General features: G+C 35.4%; 1 protein-coding gene and 1 pseudogene across 3 annotated transcripts in view; one reads left to right on the plus strand and one right to left on the minus strand.

Annotated features, from left to right (window-relative positions):
- Positions 1-21899, plus strand: part of TMEM117 (transmembrane protein 117) — a 492479-nt gene that overhangs the window by 338503 nt on the left and 132077 nt on the right. The gene's annotated exons all lie outside the window — the stretch shown is intronic.
- LOC132694495 (transcription factor BTF3 pseudogene) lies at positions 4186-4719 on the minus strand (annotated as a pseudogene).

The raw sequence follows: 21899 nt of genomic DNA on the forward strand, positions 1-21899 counted from the left end.
TCTTCAAAACATAATTTTCAAGGTTGAAAATAAAGATTTAAGTCGATATCCTAAATTCTGGCACTAAGAACCACCACAAAACCCCAGAATTTTACCTGGGAACACTAGAAGTGAAAAGATATTTAATATTACAGCTGGTCAAGGACTCTACTCCTGAGAAAATAGCAAGTTAAACATTCCTGCACAAAATATCTGCCAGAGAGAGAATATTCCAACATTGATTGTAAGAATGACTAGGTGATACCTAAATTTTTTTGCATTCTAAAATTCTGTAATTCTGCATAGACTGTTTTCTTGTGTAAGGTTATCTATGTGTTTGGACAAGGCATGAATTGCTCAGAATAATGATTAAAGCAACTCGAATTAACATCCTAAGGAAATGTGAGTTTGAGCATGCTGATTTTATGGAGCACTGTCCAGACATTAAATATCCTGTGTTTTGGCAGGATATTTAATGACATGAGATGTGGAGAAAAAATATGCTGATCTAAGTAACTTTGGTAAAAAGTGTTTTGACTGGGAACTAAAAGACTAAAGACAAAGGGAACAAGACATAAACAACTGTATTCTAGTTGGTAAAGTTACTTCTCATGAGGATATGGGTTAACAGTTCTGAGTCTGTTTTACGTACATGCTGGGGTTGATCAATGAATAAATGAATGGCAGGTGGTGGAAGCCAAATTTCTCACTGTAGAAAAGGGAGGTTACTGATTAACCGGGGAGTTGGAGCTGGCTACAATGAACAGTGTGGTACTGGATTAGAGTCAGAAACCTCAACATAAGCTCGCGGTTGGCCTTGTAGAGATAAATGGATACTTACAGAAATAAGATTAAATATTGCATTTATAGGTGAAAATGCGTATACATATTTCCTAGTTTTGTGTACAGAGATGGCTTAGACAGAATGACAGTCTGGTAGTAGGTGCCCAAATCTTGGGCAACTTTGACCAACAAAATAAATGAAATAGTACTAGATTGTAATCCATAGTATCAAATAAATATCCATGAGTCCACACTAATATAATAAATGACTGAATAAACAGAGAAGAGAGAAATCTCCCATATGGGAGAATTATAAGTAATTTATATAGATACTCTTCCTTTCAAGATAGTGAAGCTTAACTCCTCACTCCTTGAGTATGGGCTGAATTTTGTGACTTGCTTCCAAAGAATAGGAAGTAATACAATAGTATGGAAAGGAGGTTAAAAAAAAAAAAAGTAACCTTATCATGGAGAAATCTGGCAAACATCACCTGGCCAGGGCCAGTTATTCAAGTTTAATGTCATCAGTGATGAGTCACATTGATAGCATGTAGATTAAGAACCTACACATCTGTAAAATTTAAAACATTTGTTTTAGACACTTGGAGTTGTTGGTTCAGTGTTATCTGTAGACAGTGATGGCTGAGGTGCAATTGATTCTGTCTAACCTTTTAAGCTCTATTCTGGCTATGAATTTCATTCACCTCTCCCACCCCCACCCCCTTGAACCTCAACAGTTCCTTTGTGTTGATTTCAGATCTCTGCTGTCCTCTCAGAGAGGTATCTGAAGCTGGTTTAATCTCTTGAATCTAGCCACAATCCTCTCCAAATGCCCTAAAGCTGTGATATCATTCTTTTGTAAAAAGACCTGCCGCCTTCCATGGGCTACAGCCTCAGAAGCCCTGATGTGTTTGAATGCCTTCATATTTATCTGGTAATTTCTACATGTCACCACTGTCCCTTTAAAGTGGACCCTGATGATGTAGGGGATAAGATGTTTTGCTGTCTGATCTCTTCATCCTTCTTCTATCCCTCTTTTACTTCTAATACTCTATGGCTGGAGGGGCAGATTTCTCCCATTTCCATGGGCAGTTATTTCTTTTATTGTATCCATTCTGTATTGTCTCCATTCCTGTGTTCAAGTCAGCCAGCCCTCTTGACAGAGGAGCCCGGAGATATTAGAAACCAGGAATTAACAAGGATTAAGATATATTGGCTTAATATTTCCAAAATTTAACCCCCATTTAATCTCTGCCCTGATCCGGGCATGCAAATAGTACTATAATGCCACATACTAGGATTTCTGGGAATAGAAATCCTTTCAGAATACTATGTTCTGTAAATTACATATTATGGTGGTTGAAGACCCAGGAAGATGAAACTGTGAAGGGTGCACTTTGGTAAAAAGTCATAAACCAAGAATATCAAAATCTTTAACTTTCTTTTAGTCCTCAGTCCCTAGGCCAACCCATATGAATTTCTTTCTACTAAGATCCCCTTTTTCCAGCATTATAATAGCAGTATTTCTATAGATGACTTGGGCCTTTACATTAAATTGTCAAAGTCCCCTTAACCTCCACCCCAGATCTTTTCTACTAATGGTGGATTCTACCTTGATCATCATTTGGAACTAGATCCTTCAGTTTCTATGCATGTTGGATGAAGCCTTTCTTACTGCCAAAGTTAAAATAAATTTATTTATTCATTTATTTACTTATTTACTTTATTAATTTATTTAATGTTTTTATTTGAGAGATAGTGAGTGTATGAGCACGAGTAGGGGAGGGGCAGAGGGAGATAGAGAATCTTAAGAGGCTCCATGCTTAGTGCAGAGCCCAATGCAGGGCTCAATCCCATGACCCTGGGATCGTGACCTGAACATAAATCAAGAGTTGGATGCTCAACCAACTGAGCCACCCCTATTTATTGTTTACTTATTTTTATTTTTTTAAATTTAACTATGTATTTTTAAAATGTTTATTTATTGAGAGAGAGAGAGAGAGAGAATGCACATGGGTGGGGAAGGGCATAGAGAGAGGGAGTTAGGGAGACAGAAAAAATCCCAAGCACAGGGGGCTGGATCCCAGGAACCATGAGTTTATGACCTGAGCTGAAATCAAGAGTCAGATGCTTAACTGAATGAGCCACTTGGGCGCTCCCCTATTTGTTTTTTTCTATATGGTTTCAAACTAAAGGCTATTAAAAGTATTCGATTTTTCCCCCAAATTAGCACTTCCATTGCTGCTAAGAAAATGTCACTCATTTTGTAATCCAAAGCACTACCTTCATAAACCATGAGTTTTCTACAAGTTTTAGGGTCCTGCCTCCTACCATCTACACTGGAATTTCACCTTAATTAACTAGCGCAATAAACTATAGGCTGTGCAGACTGACTTGTGAGGTCCTGTAGCAAACCAATGCAAAAACATAAATTTAGGTCAATAATAAGCAGAAGTACAAAATATGCCAAGAGAAGCTTCTGAAAAGTATGATTGTCTGTCTCATCCTGCCAGTGGGCTGGGCCCTTTCATAAGATGAGGACTTCCTGAGATGTGATGCTATCTTTCTAGCTGTCAGTACAGCCCTCCCAAATCTTACTGACTTTGTACTATTTATAAGTCTCAGTGCTTACTCATCTTTATTTTGGTAAATGTTCCTTCCCCATACCTAACCTTTATAGTTTCTCTTCTTACTCAAGGAAAAGGCTTTAACTTCATTATTATTCCATGTTTACCTGCTTCTACCTTGACTTTCTTACACACACACGTACAATACCCATGTATGTGTACACACACATGTGCATGCTCAAAAGCCTGTAAGTGCACACACACGCATACTCACAAATGCATACACATACAAACATGTATTGAATGGATTGTAATCCTTATTTCATGATACTTTCATTATTGATCTATGTAAAACCATCTTTTATGTATACATCTCTATGTCAATCTTAGATGTTATCAGTTTCAGGCATTGTCCATCTGCCCGAGAATCCACAAAGTACACATAATTTAAATTAGTCCCTTATGTTCCATCTACCTCAAATCTACATAGTCATTGACATCCCTTTTCCATCCCCCTTCATCTGTACCAAGTCCAGTACAAAGGGGAGCCAGGAATGAGTAACGATTTCTTCAACTACTATTGTTGTGTGTGTTTTTTTTCAATAGGCAAAGAACTTTATTAACCTGATTCCAAACTTTATTCCCAGGCTTCTTCAGCTTAATTAGCTGCAAAGAATGAATTGTGTACAAGCAACAGCTGCAAAGAGCTTCAGGGTCCATGGGGCTGGGGCTTAAAATTATTAGAGAACTAGATTTTATCAGATCCATGAAAAAAATTTTAAAAAGTAGTCATAATATAAAATAGCAGCTCCCAGTAACTTCTGTAAGTTTTATCTTCTTCAAAAGTTGGCTGCATTCAGTTTGCTTCATCGCTTCATCAGTTACCCACAAGATCTGAAACTCCGCCATCCTCCTCTTCCCTGGTAGTGAGTTGTGCTTTTCCATCCACAGATTGTGTGGGCAGAACTTCAGCCAGTCTTCTTAAACCAGTCAGACTGTCTGCCTCAAGTTTGGTTTAAGACACTGCGTAGCATTTCTGCCAGCTGCTCTGTCTCAGCATGGCCTGTGATGGCGAACGTGTTCGCTGCCAGGGATGCCTGAACTTCAGGGTTGTGGAAGTGGATCACTGTTCCTTGGTTTGTGAACATACTCACTTCTTCAATACCAGAGATATTGTTTATGTCTAATTTTTTACGGATGTTGTTTATCATCTGCCGCCGCCGTTGTATGAACCACCTTCTTCTTCCGGTGAGCAGTTCCTTTCCCGCCAATGTGCACTTGTGCTTGCAGTTTGGCGAGTTCCTCCTGGTTCATGATAGTTTCTTTCATCTTGTTGGAGTGGAAATGGGACTGTGTGGAAGACTAGGGTTGATATTCAGGGGGTCTCGGGTGGACCCCGCTGAGATTAGGTACACACTCGCGAGGATGCAAGATGGCAGCTAGAGCTAACTCTATATTGTTTAACAAAGTCTTAATCTAAAAGGAAACTATCGTTGGCAAAATTTCAAGTATCTGAAAGCATGGGAAGTAGGATTTAGCATGAGAAGTTATTGGGAGCTTGAACAAATTTTTTTTTTTTTAATTTTTTCCTATGAAACTCTACCAAATAATTGTCATCCCCCAATTCTTTTGTCTGTGAGACTGGTCTTGCCTCTGAATATTCTTTTATTTACTTATTTTTTTTAAGTTTACTTATTTATTTTGAGGGGGGGGGCAGAGAAAAATGGACAGAGAGAGAATCACAAGCAGACTCCGTGCTGTCAGCATAGAGGCCAGTGCAGGGCTCAAACACAAGAACCATGAGATAATGACCCAAGCCGAAATCAAGAGTCAGACACTTAACTGACTGAGCCACCCAGGTGTTCGGCCTCTGAATATTCTTTTAGTAACCAAACCATGCCAGAGGCAATGCAATTTGCTATGATAAATCAGTGAGTGGAGCTGTCATTGTATGGTAAATAGAGAATTTCAAAAAATCACTATAGCTTTGTTCTCCCCAGGCCCACTTCATTTCTGTATTTCTCAGCCCTCTGCTTATCATATTTCCCCAGAACTGTCTTCTGGAAACTTGAGGTAGACCAGCCACCTATACTACTGAGCATACAGTCTCTCCTATATTTACAAGGACGGGAATGCTGAGCTCAGTGCTCCAAGATATGTGTGATTTATTCATACTTGAGCTTTGGTGAGGTAGAATCACTGCATGCTGTCTTTTTTTGAGTATAGTGTTTTCATGTGTCTTTTCATGGAGCAGTAAATTTGGGGTAGGGAAGGGAACAAAGACTATATGTCAAAGAAAATACTTTGTACGTTTAATCCATATTGAGAAAGAACAGACCACTTTTAGGTTTCCCCTTACACTTCAAAAATATAGCTGGCTGGAATTTTCTTGTAATATACCATGAAGTAACTTAGTACTTAATGAAATGAAATTTGAGTAGCACAAAGAGGAAATAAATGACAGGCCAAAAAACTGCCATGAAATTACATTAAAATGTACTTGGCGTACATTTAAATTACCCTAGTTGCATTGCAAAAATAGCACAGTGATAGAGTTGCTGGAATTAAAAGAACAGAATGTTGCCAAGGTTGAAACTATCAAAGGCAATTGAGTGTGGTTTTTTTTTTTTCCCTTGTGAATAAATGAGCTGATTTTTTCCCTTTTGGCATAAGATGCTAAGATGATCTATCCTATCCTATCCTATCCTATCCTATCCTATCATCTTCAAGTAGATTCTAATTTTACACCTATATTATATACACACTTCATTATTTGTTTCCATTAAAGCAATTATAGTATATACATATCTTCATTGCTGACTTTACCACAGTATAATTTTTCTATGCAGAATATTATAGTGCTAACCACAGGTCTCTGAGGTTAATGAATTGGATACTGAGCATCATTGCTTGTTGTAAATCTGTCGTAGCTGTAGAAGACTCCAGTTAAGCTACCCTTGATTATCAACATTATAGGAATGTTCTATAGTAAAGTTTTACCCACAGTGGGTTAAAGTTCGTAGACTTGACTGGGGGAAGGGAGAAGGGTACTAATATATCTGATACTCTCTACTATAATTGCTGTTTTAAATACATTATCACACCTAACTTTTATAAAATCCAATGACCTAGATGTTATTATTCCTATTATATACAGGAGGAAAGACAGATTTACCTAACTAATGTCATAAAACCAGTTTTAAACCCCCATACTCATCATACTGTTTAAAGATTCTACATTTACCTAACACTCTAAGTGTTTAATGAAAGAAACAGAAAACAAAACAAAACAATGTGGCCCCCTGCAAGAAGCATTTTTATATATATACATACACACATATATACACACATATATAGATAGAGCAATATATATTATATAATGTATGTTATTTGTAATATATGATAAATGTATAAATATAATATGAATATCATATACATGTTGTTACTAACTGAATATTTTCTTCTGAACTTCATATGTTTAATTCCTAACCCCCAGTACCTCAACATTTAACTATATTTGAAGATAGGGTCATTAATGAGGTAATTAAATTAAACTGAGGTCATTAGTGTGGGGCATAATCCAATATGACCAATGTCCTAATCAGGAGAATAAATTAAGACATAGCTACACAGGGAAAACCATGTGAAGACCCAGGGAGAAGACAAAGGAGAGAGGCCTCAGAAGAAAAAACTCAACTCTGTCAACACTTTGATATTGGACTTCTCCTCCAGATTTAAGAGAGATTAAATTTTTGTTTCTTAAGCCACTCAGTCTGTGGTACTTTGTTACGGCAACTCTAGCAAATGAACATACTTGTATAATATAAATATAACAGAAATCAGTGCAACTAGTCTCAATCCCCAATTAATGTTTTTTTAATAACAAAGTTACCTTTGACATTATTCTTAGTAATATATATATATATATATATATATATATATATATATATATATATATATATATATATTTATATTTTTTTATATGTCTCCTCAGGCAAGGGTAGCAAAAGCAAAAGTAAACAAATGGGACTATATCAAACTAAAAAGCTTTTGCACAGTGGGAAAAAAAACAGCAACAAAATGAAAAGGCAACCTACTAAATGGAGAAGATTCTTTCAAATATATATCCAATAAGGGGTTGATAAAATATATAAAGAACTGCTACAACTCAATAAAAAAAAAATCGATTAAGAAATGGGCATAGGACCTAAATAGACATCTTCCCAAAGAAGGCATACAGACGGCCGTCAGGCACATGAAAAGATAGTCAACATCACTAAATTATCAGGGAAATGCAAATTAGAACCACAATGAGATGCCACCTCACACCTGTCAGAGTGGCTATTATCAAAAAGATGAGAAATAACAAGTGTTATTGGGAGAAAAGGAAACCCTTGTGCACTGTTGGTGGTCATGTAAATTGGTGCAGCCATTATGGAAAATAGTATGGGGGTTCCTCAAAAAATTAAAAATAGAAATACCATATGATCTAGCAATTCCACTTCTGGCAATTTATCCAAAGAAAACAAAAACACTAATTTGAAAAGATACATACACCCCTATTTTCATTAGAGCATTATTTACAATAGCCAAGATATGGAAGCAACCTAAGTGTCCATTGATAGATGAATGGCTAAAGAAGATGTGGTGTGTGTGTGTGTGTGTGTGTGTGTGTGTGTGTGTAATGGAATATTACTCAGCCATAAAAAAGAACAAAATCTTTTTTGCAACAACATGGATGCATCTTGAGGGCATTATGCTAAATGAAATAGAGAAAGACAAGTGTCTTATCATTTCACTTATATGTAGAATCTAAAAACAAAAGCAAATGAACAAACAAAATAGAAACAGACTCATAGATATAGAGAACAATCTGGTGGTTGCCAGAGGGGAGGGAGGTGGGGGTGGTGCGTAGATTAGATAAGGGATTAAGAAGTACAAGCTTCTAGGGGCACCTGGGTGGCTCAGTTAGTTAGGTGTCCAGCTTCAGCTCAGGTTATGATCTCATGGTTCATGAGTTCCAGCCCTGCATCAGGCTTTGTTGTGACAGCTTGGAGCCTGCAGCCTGCTTCAGATTCTGTGTCTCCCTCTCTCTCTGCCCTTCCCCTGCTCATGCTTTGTCTCTCTCTCTCTCTCTCTCAAAAATAAATAAACCTTAAAAAATATTTTTAAAAAGACATACAGACTTCTAGTCATAAAATAAATAAATCATGGGGATGTGATGTACAGCATAAGGAATATTATCAATAATGTTGTAATAGCTTTGTATGGTGACAGATGGTAACTAGACTTATGATGCTCATTTCATGATGTATAAAAGTATCAAGTCATTATGTTTTACACCTGATATTCATATAATATGTCAATTATAATTTAATAAAAAAGAAAAAATAATAAAGAGTTAAATAATATAAAAACAATCTGATACCATGGATTTTTACAAAGGCAATTTCTAGGATCTGGATGCCTTTGGTTCATTACATGTTATGCCCAATCTCCCACATATTCAATATTTGCATTACAGAGTCACAGCGGTAGTTGATTTGAAGAAACATGACCCTGGGGCACTTTATTATTTACAGTCATGAAAAAAGATTCAATCATGTTTAGTCTATTGCACTTACATAAACACAAGAACTGTATTATTAGATTTTAGAAATATTTGCAAGTTGAAACAAAATGGGTTTTCAAGTCAGCTAGAAATTCAGTTTACTCAAACAGCTTTTTCTGTCTAATCATGTGTTAAGGTGGAATAGATGTTACTGAAAACAAACCTCATACTTCCTTCTCTATTTGGACAATAATGCTAATTTACACACTCTGCATTTCCAATGTGCTTTAGAATGTATAAAGCACCTTTTGAACACTGTCTCTCCTCTTCTGTGAATCCTTCCCAGGCTCTGCCAGGAGATTCAGCACCATTTGATCTCATGTCACTACTCAGCTTTCCCTCTGTTACAGATTTCACTTCAGTGTAATATAGTTTGTTTACTTATGTGTTGATTTTCTCAAAGGCAGCGACTAAGCCTGTTCAGATTTCTGTTCCCAGGGCCCAGCAGCTCCTGGCACACAGCAAGTGTCCAGTAAGTGTTCATGTAGCTTCTTATGCTATGCCTTCCCAGAATACTATTTTAACAGCTGAAGAATCTGAGATCCAGAAAGTTTAATTGAGAAGTAGGGTTAGGGAGCAGAAGTTGGCATGAAGGAGGAGGTGATATGGCGACGTTGGTGGGAAGTCAGAGGCTGGAGCATCTTGGGCATTGATATTTTGTTTCATAGGGATGGAAAGCCATGAACAGTTTTAAGTAGATGCATGATATGATTTCATTTACATTTTTTAAAGATTGCTCTGACTGCTGAAAGAAGCAGGGAGACCAATTAGGAGGACGCTGGAGGCTCCCTTGAGAGAGAGATTTGTGATTTAGACTATGGAGAAAGCAGATATGATGAAAAGCTGTAGATTGTTTCTACATGTATTTTAGGAGGAAAACTCATGGAATTTGCTGATGTTTTAGACAGGATGGGGTTATTGACAAATTTGACAAAAGTTACTTGTTACCTGTTATGTGTTAGTCACTGCTTTAGAAACTGAACATATATGGGAAAAAGCAGGTAAGGTGCCTCCTGTCAGGACCTGCCGTTTACACTGTGGTGGGGTTATACAGACAAAAACAAACAAAAAGCCCATGATGATTTTTACCTTAAGGAAGATAAAGCACTGTGGGGACCCCAAGAGAACACTTTAAATTGTGTGGCAAGGGAAATTCCCATGGGTACTTTATTAGAGAGCTAATGACAAGGAACCAGCCATATAAAGTTCTAGAAGAAAGTGTTACATGCAGATGAAATGATTAGTGCAAAAGCCCTGAGGTGGGAACAAGCTTGACATGTTACAAGAACAGAAATAAGGCCAGTGTAGTTTGTAGGAAGTGAAAAAATTGGAGGGTCATTTGGAATTAGGTAGGTCCAAGGGCATTAGGGGGCAAACTGTGGTGTGGAGCCTTTTGGAACACCCTAAGAACTATAGCAGGAAGCCATTGTGAAATTGTAGTTCTTCTACTGAGTGTGTAGAAAGGCAATATGAAAAACAATGATCTGGGTAAGACATGGTGTTGGCTTGGGCCAAAATAGTAATGGTACAGATGGAGAGGTGTACATAGATTCCGAATACGTCTTGAAGGGAAAATAGTGAAGAGTAAAAGATAAAGATGGTTCAAAGATGACCTGTAACATGGGGCCTTGAGCACCTGTACAGATGATGATGCCATTTAGAAATGGAAAATTGGCAGAGGAGCAGATTTGGAGATGAGAATCAAGGTTTCCCTTTGGACAGGTGTCTATTTAACACCCAGGTTATTATGTCAGATAGACTGATTATCAGAGAAAGAAAGTTTCTGATTTGAACAATGAAATATTAAATGTTAAGTGGAGGTGCCTATTAAACACCATATTGAAGATATTGATGAAACATCCTCACTTATTTAAGATCGATTTACCTTAGGCAAATCAATACCAAACCAAACCAACAACCCAAACTGTATTTATGAGGGGGTAGAGTCATATTACCATGACCTCCATTTTGTTGAGACATGGTCACAGTTCCTAGTACAGAGTTGACAGAGAGGAACACGTGCTTATTGAGCCAGATATGCTAAGCTGGAGGAAAGAACATATAGCATAGCTCATGCACAATGCACAGGGAATCTGAAGCAACTCTGGATTCTCCCCGCACACACCCATGTTTTGCTTTTCTACAAACCATCTCTGGACTGTCTCTAATCCCTGGGATACCCCAAATTTCCCTCTTTGTTTTGTAAAGCTGGTGGAGACAATAGGTATGCTCACATTTTCCCCAGTTTCCACTGTTTAAAGTAACCTTTGGGAGCCATAATTAAAGTGGTAAGACTTAACAAGTGTTAGTTTTAACTACTGGAAGAAAATTTATTGTGGATCACATGTGTAGATGTTAGGGGAAAATGTTACTCTTTATTCTAATACTTTTAATATAGAACCACATTCAACACACAAATCAATGGAATAATTTACTTATTAAAATAACATACACCGAACTAATTTTATATTTAAAAAATCCTTTGTTCGATTTTGTGAGCTACTTAACTCTGCAGTCACATTCCTGATGTATTTGCTAATGGCGTGTCTTCCCATACATTATCTAAAAGTATTCTATTATCCTCATTTCAGATTCAAATTCAGTTTCAAAGCCCCTATTATGACCTGAGCAAGGTATTTTTATGCTACTTATTGAACTAGCACATAGGCTCTGTGAAATAGTATTGTTATCCCAGTTTTGTACACGAGGAGGCAGGCTGAGAGTGGTTCGTGAATTGCTCCATATCAGGTAGCTAGTGAGTGCAGGAGCGGACACCCATTTCCTTCTCTTAAAGGTTGATCAACCTGGGTTTAAAAGTTAATTTTGCTTCCTCATCCTACTAAAATATCTACTTTTCCAGTTTGCTGTTTATGCAGTTTACTGAATCATATGCACTGGCTTTACAGAAAGTTAGTTTTATTCTCTAATAATTTTCATAGTCCAGAAACGTGAAGTGTAAAGCAAATGATGGCTCTGAATTCTGTCTCTGTCATGGCTTTTACCTGAGCTTCCGATTTATAGAAGTTTCATAACATCAGGGTCTCTGTTTTCACTCAGTGCCCAGAGCAGTAGACACTCAATAAATATGTACCAAATGGATGATGAGCCTATATTGTCTACTAGATATCTCACCTTGACTGTCCCAGAAACTCCCCTCATTATTTTCCCCTCAATTCTGCTGTTTCCTCCAAGTCCTGAAAATTCTTTCTTTTCGTAACTATGGGATCTGTCCATTATTTGCTATCCTTTCTGCCATTTCCCCCATTTCAGATGATCACCCTCTTTCTCCTGAAATACAACAACAGCTCCCTAACTTATCTTCCTGCCTACTTCCTTGTCCTCTATTAATCCATTCTTTGCTCAAAAGCCAGAATAAAATGCCTGCCTTGTTTAAAAAGTCTTTCAATGGCTCCCCCTTTAGATGGCTTTTATGGTAACTTCCAAAAATTTTAATAGGATTTCGAAGTCAATATTATGAAACTTCTGCTTGGCTCTTCAGCTTTATCCCTCATGACTTCCCACCTGTAGCTTCTTGACACTCTTAGCTGTAGCCTTAATAAATGTCTGATTCTTAGATGGCTTGACACTATCACTTGCCTTTGGATCTTTACTCATTCTACTCCTCCGTCTGGAGCACTTAAAGCTTTTTTTTTTTTTAATTGTGAAATAAAGCATAAAAGAGAGAAAGACATACACATAATGTATTATATAATCACTAATGATAAAGTGAACACCTGTTTATCTTCTAAGTCAAGAAAGAAAATCCCGCCAATATCCCCAGAGACCCTCCAGTGTCTCCTTTATATTTTACCCTCCTCATCTCCTTCCCCCCCACATACAAGCTAACGACTATTCGGACTTTGTGGTGATTATTTCCTTGCTTTTCTGTAGAGTCTTACCAATTTCACATGAATTCCTAAACAGTATGCTTTAGTTCTTCCTCATTTTTAAATTTATATAATTATGCTCTTTATTTCCTTCTTCACTCGTAATTGTGTTTGCAAGGTTTACGCATGCTTTAATGAGTAGCTCTGGTTATATCAGCATATCAACTTCCCCAATGAAATTGGAATTTGATTGCAATTTTACTGAAACTGTAGACCAATTTGCAAACAGTTCACATTTTAACAATCTGAATTTTCCAATTTTTGAACAAGGGTACATTTCTCTTTATTTTGATCTTCTTTAATGTTTCTCAGTAAATTATATAATTTTCCCGATAGATGTGTTGTTTGATATATTACTAGGCACCTGGTATTTGGGGATACTCTCGTAAATTATAGTCTTTTTTATTGTTTTATTTTCTAACTTTTGCCAGTACAGAAGACAAAACTAGATTTTATATATTGATCTTGTATCAGCAAGCTTAGTAAATTCTCTTTCTAATTTTTCTGATTTATATGCAATTTATTTGAATTTTATTACTAATCATATTTTCTGTGAATAATTGCAGTTTTGTTTTTAATTTTTTCAGTTCTTATGCCTTTTGTATCTTTTTCTCATCTTACCGTGTTGGCTGAAACCATCAATCAACTCTTCAGTAGAAATGAGGAGAATTGTTTCTGATTTCTAATGTCTTTATTAAGTGTGATATTTGCAGTGGGTTTATTTGTGGTTTGCCTTTATTAGTTTAATAATTTTCTTTCCATTGTTAGTTTGCTTCAGAAAAAGATTTTCTGCCTCTGTGGAGAGAGTCATACCATGATATATTTGAGTTAATGCAGTGATGACATTGATTTTCTTTCTCTTAAAACATTTTTTTGAACCTCAGGTACACAGAATTAGATTAATTATAATTCTTGATTCAGGACACTGTCTCCTCTCTAGTTCGTTAATGCTCACATTATGAATTCACTTAATTATTTCAGTTAACTTTTTTAAAAATTTTTTTTTTAACGTTTATTTTTGAGACAGAGAGAGACAGAGCATGAATGGGGAGGGGCAGAGAGAGAGGGAGATACAGAATCTGAAACAGGCTCCAGGCTCTGAGCCACCAGCACAGAGCCCGACGCGACGCTGGAACTCACGGACCGCGAGATCGTGACCTGAGCTGAAGTCGGACGCTTAACCGGCTGAGCCACCCAGGCGCCTCAGTTTCAGTTAACTTTTTAATACAATAGTTATGTGTAGCACTGTCATGCAGAGAAATAGCTGTATCACTCACAGTGATTGACACTAACATGACCTGCCTCCATTTCATTTCCTGCCTACCCAATCAAAAGTATTTATTTTCTGTTTAAAACGTTTTATTATGTTTTTTTATTTGTGTTTATGAAAAGGATATCATGGTGGCACCTACCTTTTCACGTAATGTTATATTGCTAAAATTTACCCATGTTTTTGCAGGTACTTACAATTCATTTGTTTTGACTACTGATTAAAATTCTGTTTTGTGAATATAACAGAATTTATTTGGTTGTTCTCACTTTGAGAAACATTTGGGGTGCTTCCAAGTTTTTGTCATTATTAACAGTGCTTTTATGAACATCCTTGTAGGTTGATTAATTTGCTAATATTGAAATAAGCTGCATAATCTGGTATCAGCATTTTAGTAATGTGTTTAATTTTTCTGTGGTGCCGGATTCAATTGCTAATATTTCTTTAGATTTCTAAAGGTTTCTAAAGGCATCTAGTTTAAAATGCAATATCAGCCTGTATTTTTTTTTCTAACTCTGCTCTCGTGTATATATTCAGCATCATAGAGTAAATTGGGGATTGTGTACTCCTTTTCTGTTCTTGGGAAGCATTTGTATAAAACTGGAATTATTTATTTATTGAATTATTTATTGAATGTTTGGCAGAACCCAATGAAGACATTTTAATCTAGAGATTTTTCTGTAAGAATATTTTTTTATAAATGATTCATTTTCCTTAATTATAATAGAGTGATTTATAGTCACCATTTAATTTTTATCTTAAATTGTTGTGATAAATTATACCTTTCTCAGCATTTATCCAGTTTTGTCTACATTTTCAGATTTATTGCCATAAACTTGTTCTCAGTCTTCTCTTGGTACCTTTAAGCTCTGCAGAATTTGTAGCCATGGTTCATTTTTCATTCCTGAGATTAGTTATGTGCACCTATTTTTTCTTTCTCATTCTTTATAGTTTTTCAATTTTATTTAGTCTTTTCAAAGAACTATTTTTGTTGACCCTCTCAATTGTAGCTTCTTTTCTTTCATTAATTTTTGTTCTTATTTTTTCCCTAATTTTCTACATGTTTTGCTATTTCTTTTTCTAACATCTTGAAATTAACACTCAGTTCATTATAGGCAAACTTCTTTTCTAATATATGACTTGGGGTTCTAAGTATTGCTTTAGTTATATATGACTATTTTTATAGTTATTTATTTGTTATTGATTTCTAGCATAATTTAATTTTGGTCAGAGTGCATACTTTGCAATTTCAACATTTTGAAATTTGTCACAACGTATTTTACAACTTTATATATGGTCACAGTTTGAAAATCTTCTGACGTGTTGTAAAATGTGTATTCTATATTTTGCAAGTACATAGTTTTCTCATATGTTCTTTAAGTCAAGTTTATTCATTATATTCAATTCTATACTTTTACCCATATTTTTGTCTCCTTGTTTCAGTTATTAAGAGCCAATATGTAGTTATGTTAAAAAAAAACCAATAATTATAGAGTCTATTTCCTTTTAATGTGCTAACAATTCATTTTAATATTTTGATGAAATCTTAGTGGTGCATACAATTTTTAAATTGTTCTATTTGTGTGTCATATATTTGTATGTTGTATATGTTATACCATATAAATGTTGTATTATATAGTGATTCTCTATTTCTGGAAATGCTTTTTGTCTGTAAAGTCTGCTTTGTCTGGTAATGATGTAGAAACAACTGTTCTTCTTTGTTGTCATGGGTATGTATTTTTTCCACTTACTTCCTTTCAACAATTTAGCATCTTTATGGTTTAGATGGCTCTTGTAAGTGCACATAAATTTTTAAAAATACAATCTGAAAATCTTTTCCTTTTGACTAGACCATTCAGTCCATGAACATTTAATGTAAATGCTGATATATTTGGGTTTAAATCTACCATCTAAATTTGTACTTTAGTTTTGACTCTTTTTGCCTTTTTTTTTTTAGTTGGATCAGTATTTTTCCACCATTTTGTTTAGTTTCTCCTATAAGTATGAAAGTTATAAACTTGGCTTTACTTCTGTTAATGTTACTGTAAGAATTTTAAGAAACATATCCTTCTCAAAATTTCATATAACTGCTTTACTCTTCCCAATTTGCTTTATTTTTCTGTATTCTTTTCTTCATCTATGTTCCCCCTGGGATCATTTTACATCATTAGTTCTACTTGAAGTAAGTTCTTTATTAATCCTTTTAGTGTAGGTCTGTTAGTAACAAAAACCCCAGTTAGATTGGTTTCATTCCTCAGTTTTAGAAATTCCTTAACTTCTATGTTTTTCATATATTGGCATTGTGCTATTCTCTTCCACTTCTGTATCTGGTTTGCCAATCAAATGCATATGAAACCTTCTTACTATATCCAAACTCACTTCTGTTTCTTTCCCTCACCATTTTGATTCACCATGTTTTGTTCTTCTATTTATTTATTTACTGAAGTATAATTGACATAAAATATTATATTGATGTTGGGTGTATAACAGTGATTTGACATTTGTGTAAATTGGGAAAGGGCCGCAATTTAAGTATAGTTACCATCTGTCACCTTGCAAAGTTAATACAGTGTTATTGATCTATGTTCCCTATTCTGTATATTACATTCTCATGACTTATTTATTTTGTAACTGGAGGTTTATACTTCTTGACCCCCTTTTCATTTGTCCCCTACATGACCCCCCCAAATCCCCTTCCCTCTGTTCTCTATATTATAGTCTGGGTTGGTTTTGTTTTCTTTGTTTTGTTTTTTAGATTCTACATATATATTCTACATATATACTTCTTGACCCCCTTTTCATTTGTCCCCTACATGCCCCCCCCCAAATCCCCTTCCCTCTGTTCTCTATATTATAGTCTGGGTTGGTTTTGTTTTCTTTGTTTTGTTTTTTAGATTCTACATATAAGTGAAATCATGAGATATTTGTCTTGGACTTACTTCACTTGGCATATTGCACTCAGGGTCTATCCATGTTGTCACAAATGGCAAGATTTCATTCTTTTTTACAGCTGAGTAATATTCCATTGTGTATATATAACACATCTTCTTTACCCATTCATCTATCAGTGGATGCTTAGGTTGCATCTTGACTATTGTAAATAATGCTGCAGTGAACACAGGTGTGCATATATCTTTTCACATTAGTGATTTCATTATGTTAAATTCTTAATAGGTTCTTCTGGCCTATTTCTAGTTTTTTTTTTTTCTTGTTTTATTAAGTTTTTAAAAATTTTAATTCTAGTATAGTTAACATACAGTGTTATATAAGTTAAGGGTGTATAATAAGTGATTCAGCAATTCTGTACATTACTCAGTGCTCATCATGATCAGTGTGCTTTTTAATCCCCATCACTTATTTTACCCATCCCTTTATCCACCTCCCCTCTGAGAAACTTCTGTTTGTTCTCTATAGTTGAGTCTGTTTCTTAGTTTGTCTCTGTCATTGTTGTTTTTTTTTTCTTTGCTTATTTGTTTTCTTTCTTAAATTCCACATATGAATGAAGTCATGTGGCATTTCTTTTCCTCTGACTTAATTTCACTTAGTTCTCTCCTTAATCTGTTAATCCTGTTTTTAGTTTCAGTCATCATTTTTATTTATAGAATATCTATTTGATTTTATTTTCCAAATTTGCCACGCCATTTAAATATTTTTTGGCTCCCTCTTGAAATTTTAAAGCTTGAGGTTTATTTTTTTAACTTTTATTTCCTAGAACATAGTAAACAGTTGTTTAATGATCTGCATCTGATAATTCTCATATTTCAGTATTTTGAGTCAATGTTTATGTTGTTTCTACTAATTCTCACTCTTAATATCTTGTTTCCTTACATACCCTGGTCATACATACATTGTCTCTGTAATAGACATTTTGTATCTGAAAACCTATAGGAATAATTTAAGGCTTAAGATGATTGTTTCATTCTTCAGAGTGATTTTGTTTATTTCTTCTGCTATGTGCTTCAGATCTTTCTCAATACACTTTTAAGGCTTGATGTATCAGGAACTACCCAGAATGAAGTAAGGAAGCTGGGATGGGAGTTCATGCAAAGGATATTTTAACAGTTCACCCTATCTTAAGGGTGTATCATGTTCCTAACTTAATGCCAGGGCTGATCTATCAGAGTCCCCACCCTTGTGGGTGACTAGGCTTTCATTCTGAATCATGAACTGCTCAAGGTTTTCAAGTCAGAATTGCTTGTGAGACCTCTTCTAAGTAAAACCAGCTTTGATTGGAAGGTTTAGCTGTCTGGATTATCTTTCTTTTGTATTTTGTGCCAGTAATTCCCATTACCTTGTTAGAACTTTGATGCTTTTAAAGCATATTGCTTTTATACATTACCCAGGCTTTTTAGTTTTTCAGCCATAGTTTGATCTAAATTTCCTAGTTCCCTATTACCTAATGCTGAAACCTAAAAATTACATCTGCCTAGAACAGTCACTTTTCATCTGCTTAATTTTTCTTACTCTTATGACTCAGTTTAGACATTTTTCTAGTAAAGCCGTCCTAGGACTTCAAATATTGTTTAAATGGCTTTCCTTGTTTTCATAGAATGTTTTCCTTCTCTATTACAGCACATATTCTACATTGTAATTTATACTTGTTTATAAACACCCATTATTTGGCAAGCTCCTTGAAGACAGGAACTATAGCTAATTCTTTATCATTTAATTATCATTATCCAGTACAATTCATGGCATACAATAGACATTAAATAGATATCTGCTCAATAAGTAAACGAATGTTCTGTAAATAGGACATTGAAAGTAAGTTCATGCATTTTAAATACGCACATACAGAAATGTTATTTCTGTATTCATTGAAACTGTATCAAACAAAACAGTGATATCTGCAGATATTTACTGAGCACTGATGTATGCAGAATGCTGTACCGTAAACAGGGCACTGAACTTCTCTCTAGACTGGTGAGAAAAAACAGCCATGCAAGTAATTCTTTATATATGGTTATGGGTTTTACTTCACCAGTGGAATATGCTTAAACTTTCACATTGCTTTAAAAATAAAAGTGAAGAAATTACAGATAAGAAGAAATGTGTATATTTTGTAGCATAGTATTTATAAGAAAAGTTGTAAGATATGGAGCCCAGGCAAGAGGGTTGAGTAGTGAAGCAAAGAATGTAAGTACATAAGGAGAGGGGCTCTTACGTAGAGTTTTTGTATCTCAAGTGCCAATATAGTTATACATAACAGTAACACTCAGGAAGCATTTGTAGAAGAGAGGACAGGAAGGAAGGAGAGAAGGAGGAAGCAGGCAAGCAATGGGTTCCATTTTTCCTAGATCTAATCATTTAATACATATGTAATTATAAAAACCCAACCTGATTACAACTCTCATCAATAGTCAGTCTTGTAATAGCTAAAGACAGAGGTATGAGTTTCTACTAATCTCTGAAGCTCAATTCTGGATCCTACTGACATATTCAACTGGCTTCAATTTGGTTAGACTATCTTTTACGACAAGTGAACTCAACTGATCATCATGCACCACGTGCAATCTTATCATCTGAATCATTCTTTTTCTTTTCTCCTAAATACTGTATTTTTTTAAAATTTCTGTCTGAAGTTACTTTAGATTATTTTGATAGAGGGCAACACTTTGCATTCAAATTGAGCTTACTAGCAAAAATATCTACATTTGTATGGGTCTCCCCTTTTTTAAATTTTTTTTTAATGTTTATTTATTTTTGAGACAGAGACAGAGCATGAATGGGGGAGGGGCAGAGAGAGAGGGAGACACAGAATCAGAAGCAGGCTCCGGGCTCTGAGCCATCAGCCCAGAGCCTGACGCGGGGCTCGAACTCATGAACCGTGAGATCATGACCTGAGCTGAAGTCGGACGCTCAACCGACTGAGCCACCCAGGCGCCCGGGTCTCCCCTTTTTTAACCCTACTGTAGGATTTTAAATTTTCTCTGTTATATGTATTTCCTTATTTATTCCTAGTTTAAGACTATTATTCTCAGCTTTTCCAGCATGCCACGACCTTCTCAAGTCATGATTTTTTGTCATTCAAAGTGTTACACTTTTCATTTTTTTTAGACACAAAAAGCAAATTTTCTTAATTTCTTTTAAATAGCAATGAAAATGATGAACAGAATAAGGTGGAACACAGACCTGGCAACTTGATACTACTGCTCTCCTCCCCCACCCACCCAGGCGAGCATCATGGCTCTTGCTATTTACCATTTTTGGGGAATGGGAATGCAACAAACTACAAACTCTACCTCTAGCATAAAGATTGTTCCATCAGAAGATTTTACCAAATACACTGAAATTAAGATGCTCCCTGAAACAACATTACTCTCATTTATCAAAAGTAAACCCCTCATCAGAACAGGAATTGTTAATTTGTATTACTTGTTCTTTTTGAACTGGTTTTGGCTCTTAGTGATTTCCATTCTTAACCTACATAGTCCTAATTTGTTCAATAATCCATTATAGAAGTTTTCCAGTGGGTGGCATTAAATTTATCAGCATATTGTTTTCAAAGATGTAAAATGTGACTTTGGAAATTGGAAAATTTGATGCTCTTCATACCTTTGGTTGTTTTTTTTTTTCTCTCCTCCATAAATTTATCAAAGCAAGTCAACAATACCAGTATAGCTTATCTACTAGATGCTCAGTATTTTAGGATATAGTCTTACACAGAGACACACACACATATGCGTCCATACGTATACATACTTAAAACTGAAGACTAATATAAAAGAGGTGGTATTTTACGCTTTGACTCTACAAGTGTCTGAGATACTTCGTATGTCTTTGTCAAAATTTTAAAGATCACTATCGATTTACAAAAGACAGAAGCCAAGTAGACACTGATAATTTCTGCTTTCCATCTGATAAAACAACATTCTATCGTGTTATTTTAAATAACATATTGAAGTTATGTTGAATAGAAACACGTCCACGTGAAGCAAAATTCAAGTCAAGTGAAAATATATTTGGGCAAAAATGAATCTTCCTCTACCTGAGAGGAAGCTAAACATGTTAGGATCATGTTTAACTGAGAGTGATCGAAACCTAAGAGTACCATAGGCTTAGGTGTGGGCAGTTGTCCAGAATCCCGACCACCTTATATAATGTGCTGCACTGCTCTCTTTAGCATTCTAACTCCTAGGCCAAGATGGGTGTTGGAAATCCAGTTTGATTCTTCACATTCCAGCCTATGGGAAGGAGGAAAGGAGTCCTTAAGAGCATACATCTCTGTTCTTTTGAGGGCACATCTCAAAAGTTGCACATATGGCTTAAATTTACATCTAGATGGCCCACATCCAGTTATATGGCTTCTCGTGCTTTGGCTGCCAAGTGCTTGCAAATCTCTGGAAGAAGGGGGAACAGATTGTAACAAATGATGGCCTTTGCTATCTTCTCCTGCCCTCCTCTCCTACTCAGTTCCTCTCCCTAGAAACTAGTGCTATGTTTTGTATCATTTCAGAAAGGATGTGTATGTGTGTACATTTATATATTCATGTATATATTTTATTGTTTTTTGTTTATGGTATACAAATGTTGTGGAAACATATAGACACTATTCTGCACAATTCTTTGTTTAATAATGTATTTTGGATGATCTTTCCACCTTGCATAGGTGAACTATAATTTATGTAACCACTCTCACTGATACACATTTACATGTTTCCAGTGTTCACAGAGAGCCTTTTTTTACATGTATTACTTCATATTTGTATGAAGCTGAGTATGTGTTACTACAAATGTAATTATTGGGCTAAAAGGAATGTGCATTTTTAATTTTGATAGGTGTTAACAAATTGCTTCTTTTA

This window comes from Panthera onca, chromosome B4 (assembly GCF_046562875.1).
Source record: "Panthera onca isolate mPanOnc1 chromosome B4, mPanOnc1 haplotype 2, whole genome shotgun sequence".
Lineage (NCBI taxonomy): Eukaryota > Metazoa > Chordata > Mammalia > Carnivora > Felidae > Panthera > Panthera onca.